Consider the following 22,187-nt stretch of genomic DNA (forward strand, 5'->3'; position numbering starts at 1 on the left):
AAGGTTCGGGTGGAGTGAAGGGAGTGGAAGGCTGCGTGTTGCGAAGGTGTGAGGTTGGAGTGGGTGAGGAGAGGTCGACTGTTTGAGGTGGTCAACATGGGAGGCTAAGGTGGGAGGTCAGGTGACTTAAATTGAGTTTTGCGATTTACACATAATGAACCAAAACTTGCATCCCAAACTAAAAGATGAAAGACTTATCAATCCAGGTTTTTTCAAATATCATTTCAGTTGCATGACACTGAGATCTTTTGCTATAATTATGTGCCTTATGATCCTTGTGCACAGCTACCTGAAGAGGAATACATGGTTCATTCTCATGTAGGTAGATTGTGACCAATGGGGTATTGCAAGGATTAGTGAGTGGACTCAAACTATTCAGAATCAATATCATTGATTTGGATATGGAAACTGAGCAGCGGGGATTATGTTTCACGCATCTCTGGACTCATAGCAGAAGCTGTAATGTAAAGATTAGAACAAACAGTCTTACCGCAAATTCAACCCAAACTCTGGGTCAGATATGTAGATGACACCTTTGTAATCATTAAAAACACAGAAATAGAAAACACACACCGGATCATCAACGCCACACTCACAGGAATCCGATTCACTAGAGAGGAAGAAAAGGACAACCAACTCCCATTCCTCGACGTGATGTTACAGAGAACACCGAGCGGAGAATTCGCCACAAAGGTATACAGGAAAAACCACACACACAGACCAAGTCCTGAACTACGAAAGCAACCACCCCAACACACACAAAGTAAGTTGCAGCAAGACACTGTTCAAAAGGGCCACAACACACTGCAGCACTGCAAAAAGAGGAAGAAGAACACCTCTACAATGTATTCGCCAAAAACTGATACCCTCGCAATTTCATCAACAGATGCCTAAGGGAAAGATAGTGGAATGAGGACATGCCATAACCCAAAGGACTAGCCACGTTACCATGCATCAAGAACATTTCTGAACTGACAGCCAGACTACTACGACCACTAGGACTCATAACAGCACACAAATCAACAGCCACTCTCAGCCAACAATTCATAGAATAGTGAAGAAGGGGTTTGGTATGCTTTCATTTTTTAGGTCAGAGCATTGAGTATAGGCGTTGGGAGGTCATGTTGCAACTGTCTAGGACATTGGTTGTGGAATATTGTGTGCAATTGTGTTCTCCTCCTATAGGAAGGATGTTGTGAAACGTGAAAGGGTTCAGAAAAGATTTACAAGGATGTTGCCAGGCTTGAAATGTTTGACCTCTCAGAAGAGGCTGAATAGGTTGGGGCTGTTTTCCCTGGAATATCGGAGGCTGAGGGGAGACCTTATAGAGGTTTATAAAATTATAAAGGGCATGGATAGTGTAAATAGACAAGGTCTTTCCCCTGGGTTGGGGAAGTCCAGAATGAGAGGGCATAAGCTTCAGGTGTGAGGAGAAAATTTAAAAGGAAGCTAAGGGACAACGTTTTCACACAGAGTCTGGCGCATGTATGGAATGAGCTGCCAGAGGAAGTGGTGGAGGCTGCTACAATTACAGCTTTTAAAAGGCATCTGGATAGGTGTATGAATAGGAAGGGCTTAGAACGGTATGGGCGTAGTCTTGGCAATGAGACTAGGTTAGGTTAGAATATCTGGTCACCATGGATGAGTTGGACTGAAGGGTCTGTTTCGATGCTATGCATCTCTATGACTAAAGAACAGAAATTGCTGGAGAAACTCGGCAGGTCTGCCAGCATCTGGAGAGAGATTTCAGTTCTGAAGAATGCTGCTTTCCTCGTCGGTTTTAGAGTATGATTCGGGTCAGAGAGGAGTAAGTGCGAATTCAATGATTCAATGTCACACTGGGATCCCTCAGGATCTTTGCAGTGAATATATCACACACGGAAAAGAATGAAACAACGTTAAAATAACCTCTGCCTGTCCCCATCATGCTTCATCACTGGTGGTGAAAAATGTTATATAAATGAAACTCCGTCTTTCTCCAACGTTCTAAAATCCCAGTCCCCTCTTACTGATCCTGCTCTGTGGAAACAATTTCTCAATATCTGCTCTACCCAAACACTAGTGCCACGAAATCTCCATTTCATCTTCTTTGTTCTAAAGAGAATAATCCTGGCTTCTGGAATCTCTCCACAAAACTAAACTCCCTCCTTCCTGGTCATGATGAAATGGGGGATTGAGACAAGGTTTTAGAAAAACAAATTCAGTTGGTGGTGGAAACATGGAAGCCCAGTCTTCAGCTTTGCGATCTTTCAGTACTCGTTGTGTACCAAGTGGAAGAAAATGTTTGAATAATGTGCAAATGGAGAGAGGCCGAAACCAGGGGAAGCAACAAACAGCAACATCCCTGGAGCAGTGAGAAAGACTGAGAAGAACACATTCTTGAAATTCCTTGCTCCTTGGAATTCCTGGAGCAATACGTACAGTTCGGGTCACCACATTGCCAGAAGGTTGTGCATGCTATGGAGAGCATACAGAAAGTTGTAACAGCTTATTGCCCAGTACGAGGGATTTTATCTATGAAGGAAGGTTGGATAGACTTGGTTTGTTTCGACAGAAATGCAACAGGTTGAGGGTTGGCCTCAAAAAAATTTATAAGTTTGTGAATGTCATGGATAGGAGGCTTTTTTTTCCCCAGGGTGGAGGGGTCAATAACTGGGGACACAGATTCAAGGTGCAGGAAGAGCGGGGAATGTTTAAAAGAGATGTGCGAAGCAAGATTTCAGACAAAGAGTGGTGAATGCCTGGAACATACTGAGAGAGGAAGTGGTGGAAGCGGGCTAAGTAGCAGCATTCAAGAAACACCAAGACTAATACATGAGTAGGAAGGGAATAGACGGATATGGATCCTGTAAGTGTCGATATTTTTAGTATGGAAGGGTAATTGATAATGTTGGATCCCACAGGATTCGGGACAAGCTTGCCAATTGCATACAAAATTGGCATTTTCATTGTTGTACAAACAAGGACAGGAAGTTACACAATTAATGATAGGGTACTGAGGGACCTAGGGGCGGGGTGTGGGCTAGTGGCGCAATGGATAACGCGTCTGACTACGGATCAGAAGATTATAGGTTCGACTCCTACCTAGCTCGCGTGCGCCTCAAAGCTGCCTCTTTCGCACACTTTTATAAATTAACCTCAATGAAAACATTTCTATAGGTGTCTGTTAGCATTTGTTCTGATTATGGATTTCATCACCTCTCCTGCCACTGGTGTTAGACGAGATGGTCTTCATTTGCTCGAACACAGCGTGCTGGATAGGACTCATGATCAGACAATAGGATTCGTAACACCAGGTCAGACGGACAAATGAAAACACACGTTTTCATTTTGGAGGCGGAGCGAGTAGCAGAAGAGCAATTTTCTCAAAGTAAATGAAAGAAAATAATCACGGAAGGCGGTAAAATAACAGATCAACCAACAACACAGAACAAAATGATTTAAGATGATGAACAACTCAATTTTGATGCTGAAGGGTAAATGTTCTTTTCATTGAAAAGACATATTTCAATCTTTACCCAGTTCCCACCGACATCAAACCACGATGCAGTTGGACTGGAGTGGACAAAGTCAAAAATCACACAACACTAGGTTATAGTCCAACAGGTTTATCTGAAAGTGCAAGCGTCCAGCGTCCCGCTCCTTCCTCAGGCAGCTAGTGTGAGAGAGTACATCGGACACAGCATTTACAAGTAAAAGATCAAAGAGTCATACAACTTCTGCGAACGTATTGAACAAACCTAGACCGCTAAATTGTTTTAAACTCGGGTGTGGGAAATCATACTCAATATTTTACATTGGATTCTGGAGAATAATGTAATAATGATCACTGTTTTATATTGGACTCTGGGGAACAATGTTCATTGTCGAGAGTGTTGTACTGGCAAAGAACAGCATCCGAAGAGCAAGAGAATCGACGTTTCGGGCAAAAGCCCTTCATCAGGAATTACAGGGCATTCCTGTGTTGGAGCCTATTCCTGTGTTGTACTGTTCTCTGTTCTCTTTCTTCTATTACCAATAAAGAAAACCTGAACGATCAAAATGATTTCATCCCAGATGTGGTTAATAGGTGAATCTGACTCTGACAGTTATATGTAAATTTCTTGCTGCCTCAGCAGGATAGTAACATCTGGGAGTTATTGTCATCATTGGGAGAGCTAACGTATATAGGCTAGAATAACAATAACCAAACATAGTCACGCTTCCAGCTCGCTGACTGTCATATCTCATCTTCTCCCCCTACCTCTTGTTGATTTTTTAGTTATCCTCCACTGGTTTTTATAGAGCCGCTCAATCCTCTGGTTTCCCACCAAACCTTACCACATTGCGTGCTTTTGCTTTAGCTTTTATGCTGTTCATGTCTTCCTTTGTCAGCCATGGTTGCCTCATCGCCCCCTTAGCAGGAATTCCTGATGAAGGGCTTATGCCCGATAATTTGATTTTCCTGCTCCTTGAATGCTGCCTGACCTGCTTTCCTTTTCCAGTACAACATTTTTATCTCTGAACTCCAGCATATGCAGTCTTCACTTTTTCCCAGAACATTGCTCATTGTTTTATATTGGTCTGTGGAGGATAATAATCTGTAATGTTTATCAATTACAGATTTCCACATCCCTTTCAATTGGCAGTTGATTCTATCACATATCACCGACTTTTGTCTTTCAGTGAACCCAAGTCGGTGCCACATGTGATTATTTCTGTAGCAATTGCATTGCTCGCCTGGTCATTAATTCATATGGTGTCAGTTCGGTTGCCTGATTCGTGGTTGCTCTTAATTTCATTAGTAAAATGTAACCCTTGGTCAGAGTCGACCTGGAGGGGTATCCGACCTCGGGATGATTCCTTCAACAATATTCAAGCTACAGTTGTCGTGGTGCAGTTTTTGGGCGGGAATGCTTCTACCCACCAGGTAAGTTGGTCCATGATGACCAGGCGTTAAGCTTTCCACGCGAGGGTGGTACTGGCTCTGTAAAATCTATCTGAAGGTGTTTCCAGTGCCACCTAGATCTGGGCAGGTGTCCCACCCTAACTTTTATGAGTCTCCCTGGGTTATGTTGTGCACAAACCATGCATCTGTGGCAGTACTTGGCCACATCTCATCCCCCTCTCTTCCAACACCACTCTCTCCCTCGGCTTGCTATCATGGACTCTCTACCGGTATGGGAGAGCCCGTGGTGCAGTTCAAGCAATGTGTTTTGTGTACGTGCTGGTGCCAACACCTTGTCTATTAATCTGCAGACACCATCCTCCCCTTTGAATGCTGCCTGTAGTCTCCATTGCTCTCTCTCTCTTCCTGATGGGTGTCCTCCTGTCACTGCTGAATTTGGATAGCATCTTTCACTAATTCAACAGTGGCTATTGCAGCTTCGTCAATGGCTTCTTGTTCTGGGGCTTTCTGAGCTGCTCGGTCTGCTGCCTGGTTTCCTTTGAATTTTAGCAAACTTGGAATCTCTTTTGCTGGTTCCTTTTGATACGCTTTTACTTTTATTTCTGCAGCCTCTTTTGGCTGTTCACTGGCACACAATAGTGCCTGAAATCTTCAGTTGGTGTCGGACAGAGGCTCTCCTCGTGATAGCGAACCTTCTTCTATCCCATGCCACCATGTAGTCATGGACTACATCAAAGACATATTGACTTTCTGTATATATATTCACGATTATTTCCTTTGCTCGTTCAAGTGGGCGGCACGGTGGCCAAGTGGTTAGCACTGCTGCCTCCCAGCGCCTGTAGACCCGGGTTCAATTCCCGACTCAGGCGACTGACTGTGTGGAGTTTGCACATTCTCCCCGTGTCTGCGTGGGTTTCCTCCGGGTGCTCCGGTTTCCTCCCACAGTCCAAAGATGTGCGGGTCAGGTGAATTGGCCATGCTAAATTGCCCGTAGTGTTAGGTTAAAAGGGTAAATGTAGGGGTATGGGTGGGTTGCGCTTCGGCGGGTCGGTGTGGACTTGTTGGGCCGAAGGGCCTGTTTCCACACTGTAAGTAATCTAAGTAATCTAATCTAATCTAATCAAAGTGCTTTGGTGAGTGCTACCAGTTCTGCTATCTGTGCGGACTGACTTCCATCAATCCCTCTGGACATAACTGTTTCTAACTTATAATTTACGACTGCCTATTCTGTTTGGGGTGACCATGCTACTCATTTTCGTTTCCCGTTCACGAAGCGGGTCTCCTCGGCTGTATCTCAGGAAGGTAACATTTACTTTCTCCCATCTTCATCCCCGTCTTCATCTCCATCTATATCCCCACAGTTGTGTAGTTCCCCAGTGTGTAGAATTCCCTCAGTTGCGTTTTCTCCTGTATTCCTAAGTATAACTCGGACTAACTTGGGGATAAAAAAACTGTCTCTCACATTGTCCATCCCATATTGGAGACAGCCCTCAGTTTCCTTGTGCGAATCAATTTTGTAAACTTGGGGAGAAAGCTCGAACTGTATTGAACAGTCCCAAGACCTTTCTGACTCCTCTGACAATGAAAGGACATGGCATCTGTTGGTTTGCCTCCTTGCGGTCATTGGGCATTTCTTTGAGTCCCTAATATATAATGTGTCCCAGGTATAAGACTTGTGTTTTGCCAATTTGTGCCTGTGTTGAGCTAACTTTAACCCCGCAGTTGCAAATTCCTGTAATACCAGACATAAAGCTTCCTGCTTCCCTGACTCAGAATCTGAGGCAATTAGGATATCGTCTACATATTGGAGGGTAGTGCTATCTCTGGTAAATCTAGTTTCTTCAGAATGTCGCTCATCACCCTGTGAAAAATAGTGGGGCTATTGTGGCACCCTTGTTGCAGGCAAGTTCACATATAATGCCTGTCCCATACTGTGAAAGCAAATTTGTTCTGGGACTCAGGGTGTAGCCACGTGTACTGAACCAACGCCTCCCGATTGGCCCAGAAACCTACTTCTGGCCCGGTGTGCTCTCTACCGGTGGGACCGTTTACCCTCCAGGCCACCGTCAGTATTCCAGCTCTGTCATTCTACTACAGACTGGCAGGGTATCACGGTTACTCACAGTGTTCATGCTCCCTACTTGGTAACGTATGCTCCACTCGGGTTTGGCTCTTGGTCAGAGTGATCAGCTCCTCTTCCTCACCACATTGGAAATTACAAGTCCAGACATTCCACAACGTTTAACCTAAACTCTAACTGGACTCTGCATTGTTCGTCTCTACAGAGTCCAATAGACAATAGACAATAGACAATAGGTGCAGGAGTAGGCCATTCAGCCCTTCGAGCCTGCACCGCCATTCAATATAATCATGGCTGATCATTCTTAATCAGTATCCTGTTCCTACCTTATCTCCATAACCCTTGATTCCACTATCTTTGAGAGCTCTATCCAACTCCTTCTTAAATGAATCCAGAGAGTGGGCCTCCACTGCCCTCTGGGGCAGAGCATTCCACACAGCCACCACTCTCTGGGTGAAGAAGTTTCTCCTGAGCTCTGTCCTAAATGGTCTACCCCGTATTTTTAAGCTGTGTCCTCTGGTTTGGCACTCACCCATCAGTGGAAATATGTTTCCTACTGCCAGAGTGTCCAATCCTTTCATAATCTTGTACGTCTCAATCAGATCCCCTCTCAATCTTCAAAACTCAAGGGTATACAAGCCCAGTCGCTTCAGTCTTTCAGTGTAAGGTAATCCTGCCATTCCAGGAACTGACCTCGTGAACCTAAGCTGCACTCCCTCAATAGCCAGAATGTCTTTCCTCAAATTTGGAGACCAGAACTGCACACAGTACTCCAGGTGTGGTCTCACCAGGGCCCTGTACAGCTGCAGAAGCACCTCTTTGCTTCTATACTCAATTCCCCTTGTTATGAAGGCCAGCATGCTATTAGCCTTCTTCACTACCTGCTGTACCTGCATGCTTGCCTTCATTGACTGGTGTACAAGAACACCCAGATCTCTCTGTACTGCCTCTTTACATAAATTGATTCCAATGAGGTAGAAGTCTGCCTTCCTGTTCTTGCTACCAAAGTGGATAACCATACATTTATCCACATTAAACTGCATCTGCCATGCATCTGCCCACTCTCCTAACTTCTCCAGGTCACCCTGTAATCTCCTAACATCCTCATCACTTTTCACCCTGCCACCCAGCTTTGTATCATCAGCAAATTTGCTAATGTTATTGCTGATACCATCTTCTATATCATTAACATATATTGTAAAAAGCTGTGTCCCAGCACGGATCCAAACGGTACCCCACTGGTCATTGCCTGCCATTCCGAAATGGAGCCATTTATCACTATCCTTTGTTTCCTATTAGCCAACCAATTTTCAATCCAATCTAGTACTTTGCCCCCAATACCATGCACCCTAATTTTACTCACTAACCTCCTGTGTGGGACTTTATCAAAAGCTTTCTGAAAGTCCAGGTACACTACATCTACTGGATTCCCCTCGTCCAACTTCATAGTTACATCCTCAAAAAATTCCAGAAGATTAGTCAAGCATGATTTCCCCTTCATAAATCCATGCTGACTCTGTCCTATCCTGTTACTACTATCCAGATGTGCAGTAATTTCATCCTTTCGAATAGACTCCAGCATCTTTCCCACCACTGAGGTCAGTATAACTGGTCTATAATTACCTGCTTTCTCTCTCCCACCTTTCTTAAAAAGTGGTATAACATTAGCCACCCTCCAATCCTCAGGAACCGACCCCGAATCTATTGAACTCTGGAAAATAATCACCAACACATCCACGATTTCCCGAGCCACCTCCTTCAGTACCCTGGGATGCAGACCATCAGGCCCCGGAGACTTATCAATGGAGACTTATCAACCTTCAGACCTAACAGTCTCTCCAACACCAAATCCTGGCAAATATAAATTCCCTTAAGTTCAGGTCCTTCAGCCACTGTTACCTCAGGGAGATTGCTTGTGTCTTCCCAAGTGAACACAGATCTGAAGTACCCATTTAATTCCTCTGCCATTTCTTTGTTCCCAGTAATATATTCCCCTGTTTCTGTCTTCAAGGACCCAATTTTTGTCCTAACCATTTTTTTTGCCTTACACATACCTAAAAAAGCTTTTACTATCCTCCTTAATATTCTTGGCCAGTTTACCTTCGTACCCCATTTTTCCTCTGCGTATTTCCTTCTTAGTAATCCTCTGTTGCTCTTTAAAAGCTTCCCAGTCTTCAGTTTTCCCACTTATCTTAGCTATGTTATACTTTTTCTCTTTTAACTTTATATGTTTCTTTACTTCCCTCGTCAGCCACGGCCGCCCATGCCTCCTCCTGGGATCTTTCTTCCTTGTAGGAATGAACTGATCCTGCAACTTCTGCATTATACACAGAAATATCCGCCATTGTTCCTCCACGGCCATCCCTGCTAAGGTATTGCACCATTGAACTTTGGCCAGCTCCTCCCTCATAGCTCCATAATTCCCTTTATTCAACAGAAGTACTGTCACTTCCGACTGTACCCTCTCCCTCTCAAATTGCAGATAGAAGCTTATTGAATTATGGTCACTACTTCCCAATGGCTCCTTCACTTCGAGGTCTCTGACCAATTCTGGTTCGTTACACAATACCAGATCCAGAATTGCCTTCTCCCTGGTCGGCTCCAGCACCAGCTGCTCTAAGAATCCATCTCTGAGGCACTCCACAAAGTCTCTTTCTTGTGGCCCAATACCATCCTGATTCTCCCAGTCTACCTGCATGTTAAAATCCCCCATAACAACTGTAGTGACATCTTTGCGACAGGCCAATTTCAGCTCCTGATTTAACTTACATCCGACATCCAGACTACTGTTTGGGGGCCTGTAGATGACTCCCAAGAAGGGTCTTTTTACCCTTAGTATTTCGAAGCTCTATCCACACTGACTCTACATCTCCTGACTCTAGGTCCCCCCGCGCAAGGGACTGTATATCCTCCCTTACCAACAAGGCCACCCCACCCCCTCTGCCCGTCAGTCTGTCCTTACGATAGCACGTGTAGCCTTGAATATTCATTTCCCAGGCCCTGTCCACTTGAAGCCACGTCTCAGTTATCCCCACAATATCGTATCTGCGAATTTCCAGAAGAGCCTCAAGCTCATCCATCTTATGTCTAATGCATTCATGTATAGTATTTTTAATTTGTTACTGTTCTCACCCTTCCCATCAACCCTTATTTCACTCAACCTTACAGCATGATGCCTTTCCGAGTTTTCTGCCTCATTAATACAGTTGTCTTTCTTGACTTCTCTTGTTCTAACTTTGCCTTCAATTTCCTTTTTAAACATCCAGCTTGTCCCCCCCCCCCCCCCCCCCCCCCCGCTACTTAGTTTAAATGTAGCGGTGTTGCAGTAGAAAACCTGCATGCCAGAATACTGGTCCCTAACCTGTTAAGGTGCAAGCCGTCTCTCTTGTAGAATTTATGTTTACCACAAAATATACCACAACGTTACCTGAATTTGCCACTTGTGCTTCACAACGCCTTGTGCCCTTGGCACCTCAACCTCCACATCAAATCCCAACCTTCGCTACCTTGTCCTCTGGCTGTTTCTGCCTCACAGCACCAGGGTCCCAGGTCTGTGTGGATAGTACACATTCTCCCGGTGTCTGCCGTGGGTTTTCTCCGGGTGCTCCGGTTTCCTCCCACAGTGAAAATCTCTGCAGGGTCAGGTGAATTCGCCAAGCGAAATTGCCCATAGTGCTCGGTGCATAACGAGGGAAATGGGTCTGGGTGGGTTATTCTTCTGAGAGGCGGTATGGAATGGTTGGGCCGAAGGTCTTGTTTCCGCACTGGAGGGAATCTAATCTAATCTTTGTCCGGATGTGCGGAAAGAAACTTTATCAGCCAGCGGGTGATTGAATCTTTAAGTCACTCTATGTAAGAGGCCGGACAGGCAGAAACCCTCATAACCTGAAGTGGTATTCCGATGTGAATTTGCGATGCGAAGGTGCACAAGTCTATGGAGCAAATGATTAAAAATGTTAATAGAAAAATAATACGATTATTTGCTGACAGGTACAGACGCAATAGGTTGAAGAGCAAGACCCTTGCGGGGAGTTCCTGGATGGTATCGTGGTTTGTATCCCCGCCTGTCATGCGGAAGGCTTGGGTTCAATTCCCCGCCGGAGAAAACCGGCCGGTTTTGTTTCAGCGGAGTAGTCAGCGCCATTTCCTCTCAGCAACAGCGACCCAGGTCCGATGAGAGTCTGTGTGGAGTTTTCATTCCCCCTCAGCGTCTATAGATCTGCAGATGAAATCTATTTTGGTCAATTTATCTCACCAGTTTTTCCTGAATACTGGACATTGCTCTAAATCAAGAATTAGAACCTGTCGCCAATGTTTTATTGACATTTATTGACAAAATTAAAGGAATACTATTTCCACTCCCTTCATTCCTTCCAGCTTCACTCTTCAGGAATTTGCATCGAACACAAAACAAAAGCGAAAATCAATCACGATCGATCAGAAGCACACGTTTATCCAGGCAGGTTGTTGATGAGAATCTTAAACTAACACTCGACACAAGATTCTGATCAATAATTCAAACAGTCATTATTAATCTTTTGAGGAGTCAATCACAACTGGAACAGAAGAACATTTCTCCAACAGAACAAAGGGACCTTTCATTTACATCCTCTTCTGTTCCGTGAGGATCGTACCATAATCCATTATCTTGCAATGGCACAAATTTACCAATTGTATAAGGTTCACCACTTGTTTTGAACATACACAGCAAGTGCAAATATCCATTCAAAAGGAGATCTGTGGTTTGCAGAGTACTATTTGTTGTCTCAAAGACACAGAATATTTGTTCTTCCACGAGTGTATGCGTTTAGTTACTGATCTGATCTGATCTGGGGAAGTAACTGTCAGGAACAGGTTGAATCTCTTGGAAACCGTAGAGACAGACGTCACTGCCAGTCCGAGAGGCGGTCAGGTCTGCCAATCAGAAATTGGCGTGAAGGCAGAGCCGAGGATTCAAACATTACATAGAGCCATGGTAATAGGGGACTTCATAGTGAGAGGGACTGAAAGGGCTTTCTGAACCAAGACCAGAGCTGTCAGCAGAAGCGTTACCTATCAGCTGCTTTGAAGGGGGCCGTCTCACAGGTCACCAGTTGACGTTGTGCCGTATTTTTATGTTATTTTTTCCTTCTTTCAAATAGCAGCTCCTCTGTGGATTTTGGCAATAAATGCAACTACTCAGCCCAGTTTGAAAAGAAATCAAAAGCTTTGAAAACTAAAGTTCACATCATTTCTAAACTTTCTAATTTTCTCTTCAAATCGATTTTGTATCCTGGAATAAAATCAGAAATCAGACTAGTTCTGAGGAAAGGTCCATAAGACAGAGGAGCAGAAATTATGCCACTCAGCCCATCCTTCTGCTCCGCCAATACTGATAATAGGTTTTCCAATCCCATTTTCCCGCTTTCTCCCCCTAACCTTTGATTCCCTTGCTCCTCAAGAACGTATCTGTCTCTGTTTTAAATATAGTCAATGGCCTGGCTTCCTCCAATGACAGCTTTCTGTGGCAATGAATTCCACAGATTCACCACATTCTGGCGAAAGACGTTTCTCCTTATCTCCGGACCCGAACGTTAAGTGTGATTTCATTCCACAGATGCTGTCAGACCGATTACCCAGCAATTTCTGACTTTGTTCCTGATTTCCAGCATCCACAGTTCGTGATTTTTTTTGTAACCTCGAAGTTTGTAAACGAAGACGTGATCTGAATGTGAGGTGTGCTCTTAGTTTTCGGTGAAATTCATCAACTTTCAAAGTGAACGAGGTCAAACAGTGAAACTGATTACCTTGCTGAATATTCTTCTTGTCAATTCACTATTGCCTCTCATTTAATCATGAAAACCACAGAATTGCAGAGGGGACTCATCCGCCCGAAGCAGGCCGCGTGTGGGCTAGTGGCGCAATGGATAACGCGTCTGACTACGGATCAGAAGATTGTAGGTTCGACTCCTACCTAGCTCGAGTGCGCTTCAAAACCTTAAAGCTGCCTTCTTCGCGCTCTTTTATAAATTAACCTCAATGAAAACATTTCTATACGTGTCTGTTACTATTTGCTCAGATTATGGATTTTATCACCTCTCCTGCCACTGGTGTTAGACGAGATGGTCTTCATTTGCTCGAACACAGCGTGCAGGATAGCACTCATGATCAGACAACAGGATTCATCAAACCAGGTCAGACGGTCAAATGAACATGATCGGCGTTGACTGCTTGGATCGAAGGGCCGTGCTGTATAACTCTATAATGAACCAAGACCAGAGCTGTCAGCAGAAAGCGTTACCTATCAGCTGCTTTGAAGGGGGCCGTCTCACAGGTCACCAGTTGACGTTGTGCCGTATTTTTATGTTATTTTTTCCTTCTTTCAAATAGCAGCTCCTCTGTGGGTTTTGAGAATAAATTCAACTACTCAGCCCAGTTTGAAAAGAAATCAAAAGCTTTGAAAACTAAAGTTCACATCATTTCTAAACTTTCTAATTTTCTCTTCAAATCGATTTTGTATCCTGGAATAAAATCAGAAATCAGACTAGTTCTGAGTAAAGGTCCATAAGACAGAGGAGCAGAAATTATGCCACTCAGCCCATCCTTCTGCTCCGCCAATACTGATAATAGGTTTTCCAATCCCATTTTCCCGCTTTCTCCCCCTAACCTTTGATTCCCTTGCTCCTCAAGAACGTATCTGTCTCTGTTTTAAATATAGTCAATGGCCTGGCTTCCTCCAATGACAGCTTTCTGTGGCAATGAATTCCACAGATTCACCACATTCTGGCGAAAGACGTTTCTCCTTATCTCCGGACCCGAACGTTAAGTGTGATTTCATTCCACAGATGCTGTCAGACCGCTTACCCAGCAATTTCTGACTTTGTTCCTGATTTCCAGCATCCGCAGTTCTTACTTTTTTTGTAACCTCGAAGTTTGTAAACTGACTTAGCGAAGACGTGATCTGAATGTGAGGTGTGGTCTTAGTTTTCGGTGAAATTCATCAACTTTCAAAGTGAACGAGGTCAAGCAGTGAAACTGATTACCTTGCTGAATATTCTTCTTGTCGATTCACTCTTGCCACTCATTTATTCATCAAAACCACAGAATTGCAGAGGGGACTCATCCGATCGCGGGGATGTCGTGTGGGCTCATGGCGCAATGGATAACGCGTCTGACTTCGGATCCGAAGACTGTAGGTTCGACTCCTACCTAGCTCGAGTGCGCTTCAAAACCTTCAAGCTGCCTCTTTCGCGCAATTTTATAAATTAACCTCAATGAAAACATTTCTATAGGTGTCTGTTACTATTTGCTCTGATTACGGATTTTATCATCTCTCCTGCCACTGGTGTTAGACGAGATGGTCTTCATTTGCTCGAACACAGCGTGCAGGATAGCATTCATCATCAGACAACAGGATTCATAAAACCAGGTCAGACCGACAAATGAAAATGCACGTTTTCATTTTGGAGGCGGAGCGAATAGCAGAAGCGCAATTTTCTCAAAGTAAATGAAAGAAAATAATCAAGGAAGGCGGTAAAATAACAGATCAACCAACAACACAGAATAAAATGATTTAAGATGAGGAACAACTCAATTTTGATGCTGAAGGGTAAATGTTCTTTTCACTGAAAAGACATATTTCAATCTTTACCCAGTTCCCACCGACATCAAACCACGATGCAGTTGGACTGGAGTGGACAAAGTCAAAAATCACACAGCACTAGGTTATAGTCCAACAGGTTTATCTGAAAGTGCAAGCGTCCAGCGCCCCGCTCCTTCCTCAGGCAGCTAATGTGAGAGAGTACATCGGACACAGAATTTACAAGTAAAAGATCAAAGAGTCATACAACTTCTGCGAACATATTGAACAAACCTAGACAGCTAAATTGTTTTAAATTCGGGTCTGGGAAATGATACGATTTTACATTGGATTACATTGGACTCTGGAGAATAATGTAATAATAATTAGCAGTATTTCCTGATGAAGGGCTTCTGCCCGATAATTTGATTCTCCTGCTCCTTGAATGCTGCCTGATCAGCTTTCCTTTTCCAGTACAACAGTTTCAACTCTGAATTCCAGCATAAGCAGTCTTCAGTTTCTCCCAGAACAATGCTCATTGTTTTATATTGGTCTGTGGAGGATAATAATCTGTAATGTTTATCAATTACAGATTTCCACATCCCTTTCAATTGGCAGTTGATTCTATCACATATCACCGACTTTTGTCTTTCAGTGAACCCAAGTCGGTGCCACATGTGATTATTGTCTGTAGCAATTGCATTGCTCGCCTGGTCATTAATTCATATGGTGTCAGTTCGGTTGCCTGATTCGTGGGTGCTCTTAATTTCATTAGTAAAATGTAACCCTTGGTCAGAGTCGACCTGGAGGGGTATCCGACCTCGGGATTACTCCTTCAACAATATTCAAGCTACAGTTGTCGTGGTGCAGTTTTGGGCGGGAATGCTTCTACCCACCAGATCTGGGCAGGTGTCCCATCCTAACTTTTATGAGTCTCCCTGGGTTATGTTGTGCACAAACCATGCATCTGTGGCAGTACTTGGCCACATCTCATCCCCCCCCCCGCTCTTCCAACACCACTCTCTCCCTCGGCTTGCTATCATGGACTCTCTACCTGTATGGGAGAGCCCGTGGTGCAGTTCAAGCAATGTGTTTTGTGTACGTGCTGGTGCCAACACCTTGTTTATTAATCTCCAGACACCATCCTCCCCTTTGAATGCTGCCTGCACTCTCCATTGCTCTCTCTCTCTCTTCCTGCAGGGTGTCCTCCTGTCACTGCTGAATTTGGATAGCATCTTTCACTAATTCAACAGTGGCTATTGCAGCTGCATCAATAGCTTCTTGTTCTGGGCTTTCTGAGCTGCTCGGTCTGCTGCCTGGTTTCCTTTGAATTTTAGCAAACTTGGAATCTCTTTTGCTGGTTCCTTTTGATACACTTTTACTTTTATTTCTGCAGCCTCTTTTGGCTGTTCACTGGCACACAATAGTGCCTGAATTCTTCATTGATGTCGGATAGTGGTGGCGAACCCTCTTCTATCCCATGCCACCATGTAGACATGGACTACACCAAAGGCATATTGACTTTCTGTATATATATTCATGAATATTTTGCTTGTTCTCGTGTTTTAGTGAGTGCTACCAGTTCTGCTATCTGTGCGGACTGATTTTGATCAATCCCTCTGGACATAACTGTTTTAACTTCTAATTTACTACAGCCCATTTTGTTTGGGGTGACGCTGCTACGTATTTTCGTGACCAGTCCACGAAGAGGATCTCCTTGGCAGTATCTCAGGGAGGTAACAATTACTTATCCCCACCCTCATCCCCGTCTTCATCCCCATCTATATCCCCACAGTTGTGCAGTTTCCCAATGTGTACAATTCCCTTAGTTGGATTTTCACCTGTATCCCTGACTGTTACACGGACTAACTTGGGGATGAAAAAAAAACTGTCTCTCACATTGTTCTTCCCATATTGGAGACGGCCCTCAGTTTCCTTGTGTGAATCAATTCAGCCAATTTTGCAAACTTCCGGAGAAAGCTCCAACGATAGTTGAATAGTCCCAACACCTTTCTGACTCCCCTGACAGTGGAAGGCCATGGCATCGATCGGTTTGCCTTCTTGCGGTCATTGGGCATTTCTTTGTGTCCCTGGGATAAAAGATGTCTCAGGTATAAGACTTGTGTTTTGCCAATTTGTGCCTTTGTGTGGGTTACTTTTAACCCAGCAGTTGCCAATTCTTGTAATACTCGACAAAAAGCTTCCTGCTTTCCTGACTCGGATTCTGAGGCAGTTAGGTTATCGTCTACATATTGGCGGGCAGTGCTATCTCTTGTAAATCTATTCTCTTCAGAATGTCGCTCACCACCCTGTGAAAAATAGTTTTGCTGTTGTGGCACCCTTGTGCCAGGCAAGTCCACATGTAATGCCTGTCTCTTACTGTAAAGGCAAATTTGTTCTGGGACTCAGGGTGTAACGGTATAGAACAGAAATCGTTGCCTTTGTCTGAAACAGTAAACGTCTTGTGCTCGGAGGCCAAGCCATTTAAAATGGTGGAGGGGGCTGCTACAATGGAATGCAATTTGGGGGTGACCTAATTTATTCCTGTGCAATCAGTGGTGAGCCTATGGCTCCCATCAGGCTTTATTACAGGCCAAGTCGGGGAATTCATTTTACTTGTGGTTGCTTTCAGGATTCCCTGTTTCAAGAATCTTTTCTCGATCTCCACAACTGCTTTTTCTACTACAGTTTTATTGGGTGTTGCCGGTGGGGATTATGCTCCGGTCCGGGAACCCTTATCGGGTCTGTGTTAACTCGACCTGTATCTAACTTTTTTTCTGCCCATGCTCCAGGGATGGAGGCACAGATGGCTCCGAATCCTCCCTTTTCGAGGTTCCAGTCCCTACTGGTGACTGTCGCCATTTTAATAGTTTCAAGGTGACTTGTAGGTTTCCCAATCCCTGTCTTTCAACCGTCTGGTCTGGGCCAAATCAATTTCCCTTCTGCACAATAAATTACAACATTATATTCTCTCATGAGATCATTGCCCATTATGATGCCCTCATTGTTTAGGCATACATAGAATTTCGTGTGGATATATATATTGTTTATTGCTATGAGGGTAGTTTCGCTTAGGTAAGCTGGTGTTTTATCCCCTCCATACCAGAATTAAGTGAATCATTTTATTTAGGGTAAGTTTGTGTTGGAGACAGCTGCTCCTGTGTCTACTAGCATTTCACATTTCCTCCGTTATTCTCCTCTCTCCCTTCCCATCATGAATGGGAGCAGCTGGTTGTCAACTCTGCTGACCTTGGATTACCCGCAGTTCCACAATGCATGAGGTAATGTTTAGGGGTGCCCCATGCGTTTCTGACACACTGCTTCCATGTCCTATTCTGTTTCATTGGCTGCAGTATTTTACATTGTTCCCTGCTCTATGTATTGTATTCTGTACCCCAGCTCTTTAACTTGTTCCTATTTCTTTCTCCACCTACTCCCTTGTTCAATCAAGCCTGCTAATTTGTATACTAACATTACCCCTATCTTTTTAGTTTTATTACGTTTATGTTTATCGACCTGCTCTCTCTGCTGTGCCAGTATCTGGGATGGATCCCAACCACATTTCTTCATTTGCTCTGTCTGGTTTGTATTTCTGAATAAGGGAACCTGCTGTATTCCCCTTAAAACTTTGATCTGCTATTTCGCGCATTGTGTATCCCGGATACCACCGAAAGTAACGTGTTCCCAACCAGTGGGGACTTCTCTAACCCCTGGCCAATAATACGGTCCTTACGGCTTTAGCAGCATCCTGGCAAGACGTGCACTCTACCGGTTGGACTTCTCTACCCTCATGGTGATCACTATTAGTCGGTTCCTACTGGTCAGCTGGGAATGCTGGCTCAACAGGGTGTGCTTTCTACTGGGCCTCTTCTACACTCCCAGCCACCTCTACTGACCCAACGCCTCCCGATAGGTCCAGAAACCTACCGTTAGCCCGGTGTGCTCTCCACCGGTGCGACTCTATACCTTCCAGGCCACCGTCAGCATCCGTCATTCTACTACAGACTGGCAGGGTATCACGGTTACTCACAGTGTTCATGCTCCCTACTTGGTAACGTGTGCTGCACTCGGTTTCGGCTCTTGGTCAGAGTGATCACCACTTTGGAAATTACAAGTCCAGACAGCGCACAACTTGTAACTTAAACTCTACCTGGACTCTGCGTTGTTCGCCTCTACAGAGTCCAATGTTACCTGAATTTGCCACTTGTGCTTCACAACTCCTTTGTGCCCTTTGCACCTCAGCTCCCACGTCAAATCCCAACCTTCACGTGGGGGCCTACCCCTCTTAACAACAGGTTTTGGGTAGGGCTTCTGAGACCGGCACTACCTTCTCCTCTGGCTGTGTCAGCACAAACAGCAAGTTCTTACAACAGTTAACACTTATTATCCAAAGACATGCACTTTAAAAAATTAAATCAGTACTATAGCAAGTTAGACATTACAATTGGTATACCTTTAAACTGTGTCTTTGGCCGGTTTGACTCTTCCCTTTTGCAGGTACAAATTGGTTCTTACCCCATCTCCCCGATTGTGGCCTTCGATCAGGAGATCAGTGATATGCATACTGCTCGCAGCGCCAATTGTTGTGGGGAAAATGACCAGTCTCGGAGTTAGAATCGGGTTTCAATGGCAGAGTTTATTGTATATGGACAGAAAGACACCAACAGCACAGTGGCCAGCTGCGATTCTTCTCTCAATCCAGAGCACACGTCAAGACACATTTATACATTTTGTAATACAATAGGTCAGTGATGAGGTCATTGTCTTTGTAACGCGGTTTGTTTATTGTCCACATTGTAGAATCATTGATAGTTTTGGTACAGTCTTTGTCAGTTCTAGCGCAGCCTTTGTTAGATTCCGCGCGGTCGTTGTCAGTTTCAGCGCTGATATTATCAGTTTCAATGTTGGCGCAGGAGTCCATTACTGTAGTAATGGGCGCTAATCGCTCTTCCTGAAAGGGACGATTACTGCAGCCCTTGTTGTCATCATTTTGTATTGAGTCCATATCAATCTGTTAGCACTTCCATGAAAAATGTTGGTTGGACCCAGACACTTTCGTGGGCAGGATGTGCTTCTCATGTGTATTCTCTCTCCCACCCGTCTTCAACTAATCATCTAAGTTGTGAGTGCATTGTACTGGCATTCTGGTGGCCCCAGGCAGTGCCAGTATATGTTCTGCTATCTCTCCCCATGTTGTGGTCCGGCGGCCATCTTGTGTGTTAAGTGACCAACTTATATCTCAGCGGCCATCTCGTGCATCTGTGTGCCTAGTGTTACCTTGCCCCGTGCCAACTCTCACTTCAAGACCTTCTCGGGGAATGATTTATTTGGTTTATCACTGTTCATGAAATTAGCAGGGATTTTAAAATATCCGCACTGAAGTTGATACTGTCATTACAAAATCACCTGCTTAATTTCCCATCGTTTCCATGTCATACTCATCCTGTTCTTTTCATCTCTCAGCACCACAACCACCAACAGCTCTTGCCACCCTGGGTAACCGTTTTCATCACTCACCACCACTGCCCCCATCACCTCCTGCCAACCCGGGTAACCCTTTTGATACCTCACCAACACCATGTCCTCCTGCCAACCTGGGTACCTCTTTTCTTCCCTCACCATCACCACCTCCTCCTCTTGCCAAACCGGGTAATTATTTTCAACCCCCATCACCACCACCTCCTCCACCTGCTACCCTGGGTAATACTTTTCATCACTCACCATCACCACCATTTCCTCCTGCCAATCCAGATAACTCTTTTCATCGCTCACCACCACTGCCACCCCCTCCTGCCAATCTGGATAACTCTTTTCATCCCTCACCACCATCACCTCCTCCTCCTGCCAACCCAGTTAATTCTTTTTGTTGCTCACCACCACCACCGCCTCCTCCTCCTGTCAACCTGGGTAATTATTTTCATCCCTCACCATCACCATCATTTCCTCCTGCCAATGATGATTCTTTTCATATTTTCATCTCTCACCACCACCCTCCTGCCAAACTGGGTAACCTGTTTCATCTCTCACCACCAACACCATGTCCTCCTGCTAACCTGGGTAATTATTTTCATCCCTCATAACCACCACCTCCTTCTCCTGCCAACCTGGGTAATTCGCTTCATCCCTCACCATTACCACCTCCTCATCCTGCCAACCTGGGTAACTCCTTTGGTCCCCTTTTACCTGCAACTGTTTGGTTTCTTCAACAAAACTGTGTTACATAACCTGTTGTAAATGTAAATTAAACTTCTGGCTACTTGATGACATTGAGAAATATCATTTTCTAGTCAGTGTTCATCCATTAAGATTCATTAATAAAATAATCTGGATTGTTAATAACTGCCATGGGAAGCATGTGAAAATGTTAAATTTCTGTCAAGCATAACACTTCAGTAATTAGTTGTTGATTAATGTTTCTAATGCTGTTGACTTTCATTACCTGGCACCAATTCTGTCTTACTAATGTTCTGCAACTTGGTTCTGTCGAGATGTTTGCCTGCAAACTAATTGTAAAAACAGGAGCAACAAGAGACAGCAGAACGCTACTGAAGATCAGCAGGTGTTGGGGCAGAGAACAAACAAGTACCGATGGCAAAGATCTGGTTGGATAAATTGCTTGGTTAGCATATTGCTGCATTTACTGAGATGCACAAATTTCATGCAATATAGCCTTCATGTGTAACATGCTGTGAAAAGCAACTTTATAATCTGTGGCGAAAATCAAGATAAAAACCAATTGGTGTTGTATGTGTGAGTTAAAGTGGATGGTTTACAGGGTCGGGGCTTCATTCCATCATCCGCTTGGGCAGCATTACCTCCTCCACCTTGCCTAAATCACTCAAAACTCTGTTGCTTGTGTCCATTATGTACAACTTCACTTTTGTGCTGATCATGTAGATCCTGTAACCTCGTCCCTCAACCAAGAATTGCAGTTTAAAATTCAGCTCTAGTTGTCTATCATCATAATAAGATTGTAAAATAAATCCCAGCTGTCATAATTGTTGAAGTGCTCAATAATGTACACATCCAATATGCTGCTGCAATTGAATTCTCCCAACACATGTTGTAAATGACGTTGGTTTTGCTTGTTGTCTGTATAGGATCTTTCAAGTTCATTAGCTGCTGCTTTTGGTAGCCCACAAACCCCCTAACACAATAAACAGCAGCTAATTAACTTGAAAGACCCTATAAAGACAACAAGCAAAACTAATGTCATTTACAAAATACTGTGCGAGGACTGTAACAAACACTACATTGGACAAATAGGCAGAAAACTAGCCACCAGGATACATGAACATCAACTAGCCACAAAAAGACATGACCCTCTCTCACTAGTATCCTTACATAGAGATGAGGAAGGACAGCACTTCAAATGGGGCAAAACATCCATCCTGGGACATGACAATAGAGATGCACACGACAATCCCTAAAGCATGGCAATCCAATTGGGACTCTATCAACGAACGCATTGACTTGGATCGTCACCCTCAGAGAAAAAGAGCAGAAAATGATGTCACCACAGGAAATGATGTCACCAAACCAAGGAAGCCTAAAAACATAAATAGAAAGCACACCATGCTACCGATACTTCATCTGGAGGCCCACTTGTGATGTTACCTAGTATGGTGATGAAATGTCTGAAAATGAACCTTCCAGCTCAG

General features: G+C 44.3%; 2 non-coding genes across 2 annotated transcripts; both read left to right on the forward strand.

The window, feature by feature from the left end:
• The first annotated feature begins 3,019 nt into the window (after positions 1-3,019).
• trnar-acg (transfer RNA arginine (anticodon ACG)) lies at positions 3,020-3,092 on the forward strand. The gene has a single exon. It is a non-coding gene; the product is annotated as a tRNA-Arg (tRNA).
• Positions 3,093-12,856: 9,764 nt separating this feature from the next.
• On the forward strand, positions 12,857-12,929 carry trnar-acg (transfer RNA arginine (anticodon ACG)). The gene has a single exon. It is a non-coding gene; the product is annotated as a tRNA-Arg (tRNA).
• The last annotated feature ends 9,258 nt before the right edge of the window (positions 12,930-22,187 follow it).

The sequence above is a fragment of the Chiloscyllium plagiosum genome, unplaced genomic scaffold (assembly GCF_037043375.1).
Source record: "Chiloscyllium plagiosum isolate Xiang-an unplaced genomic scaffold, Cpla_swu_hap1 HiC_scaffold_46, whole genome shotgun sequence".
NCBI lineage: Eukaryota > Metazoa > Chordata > Chondrichthyes > Orectolobiformes > Hemiscylliidae > Chiloscyllium > Chiloscyllium plagiosum.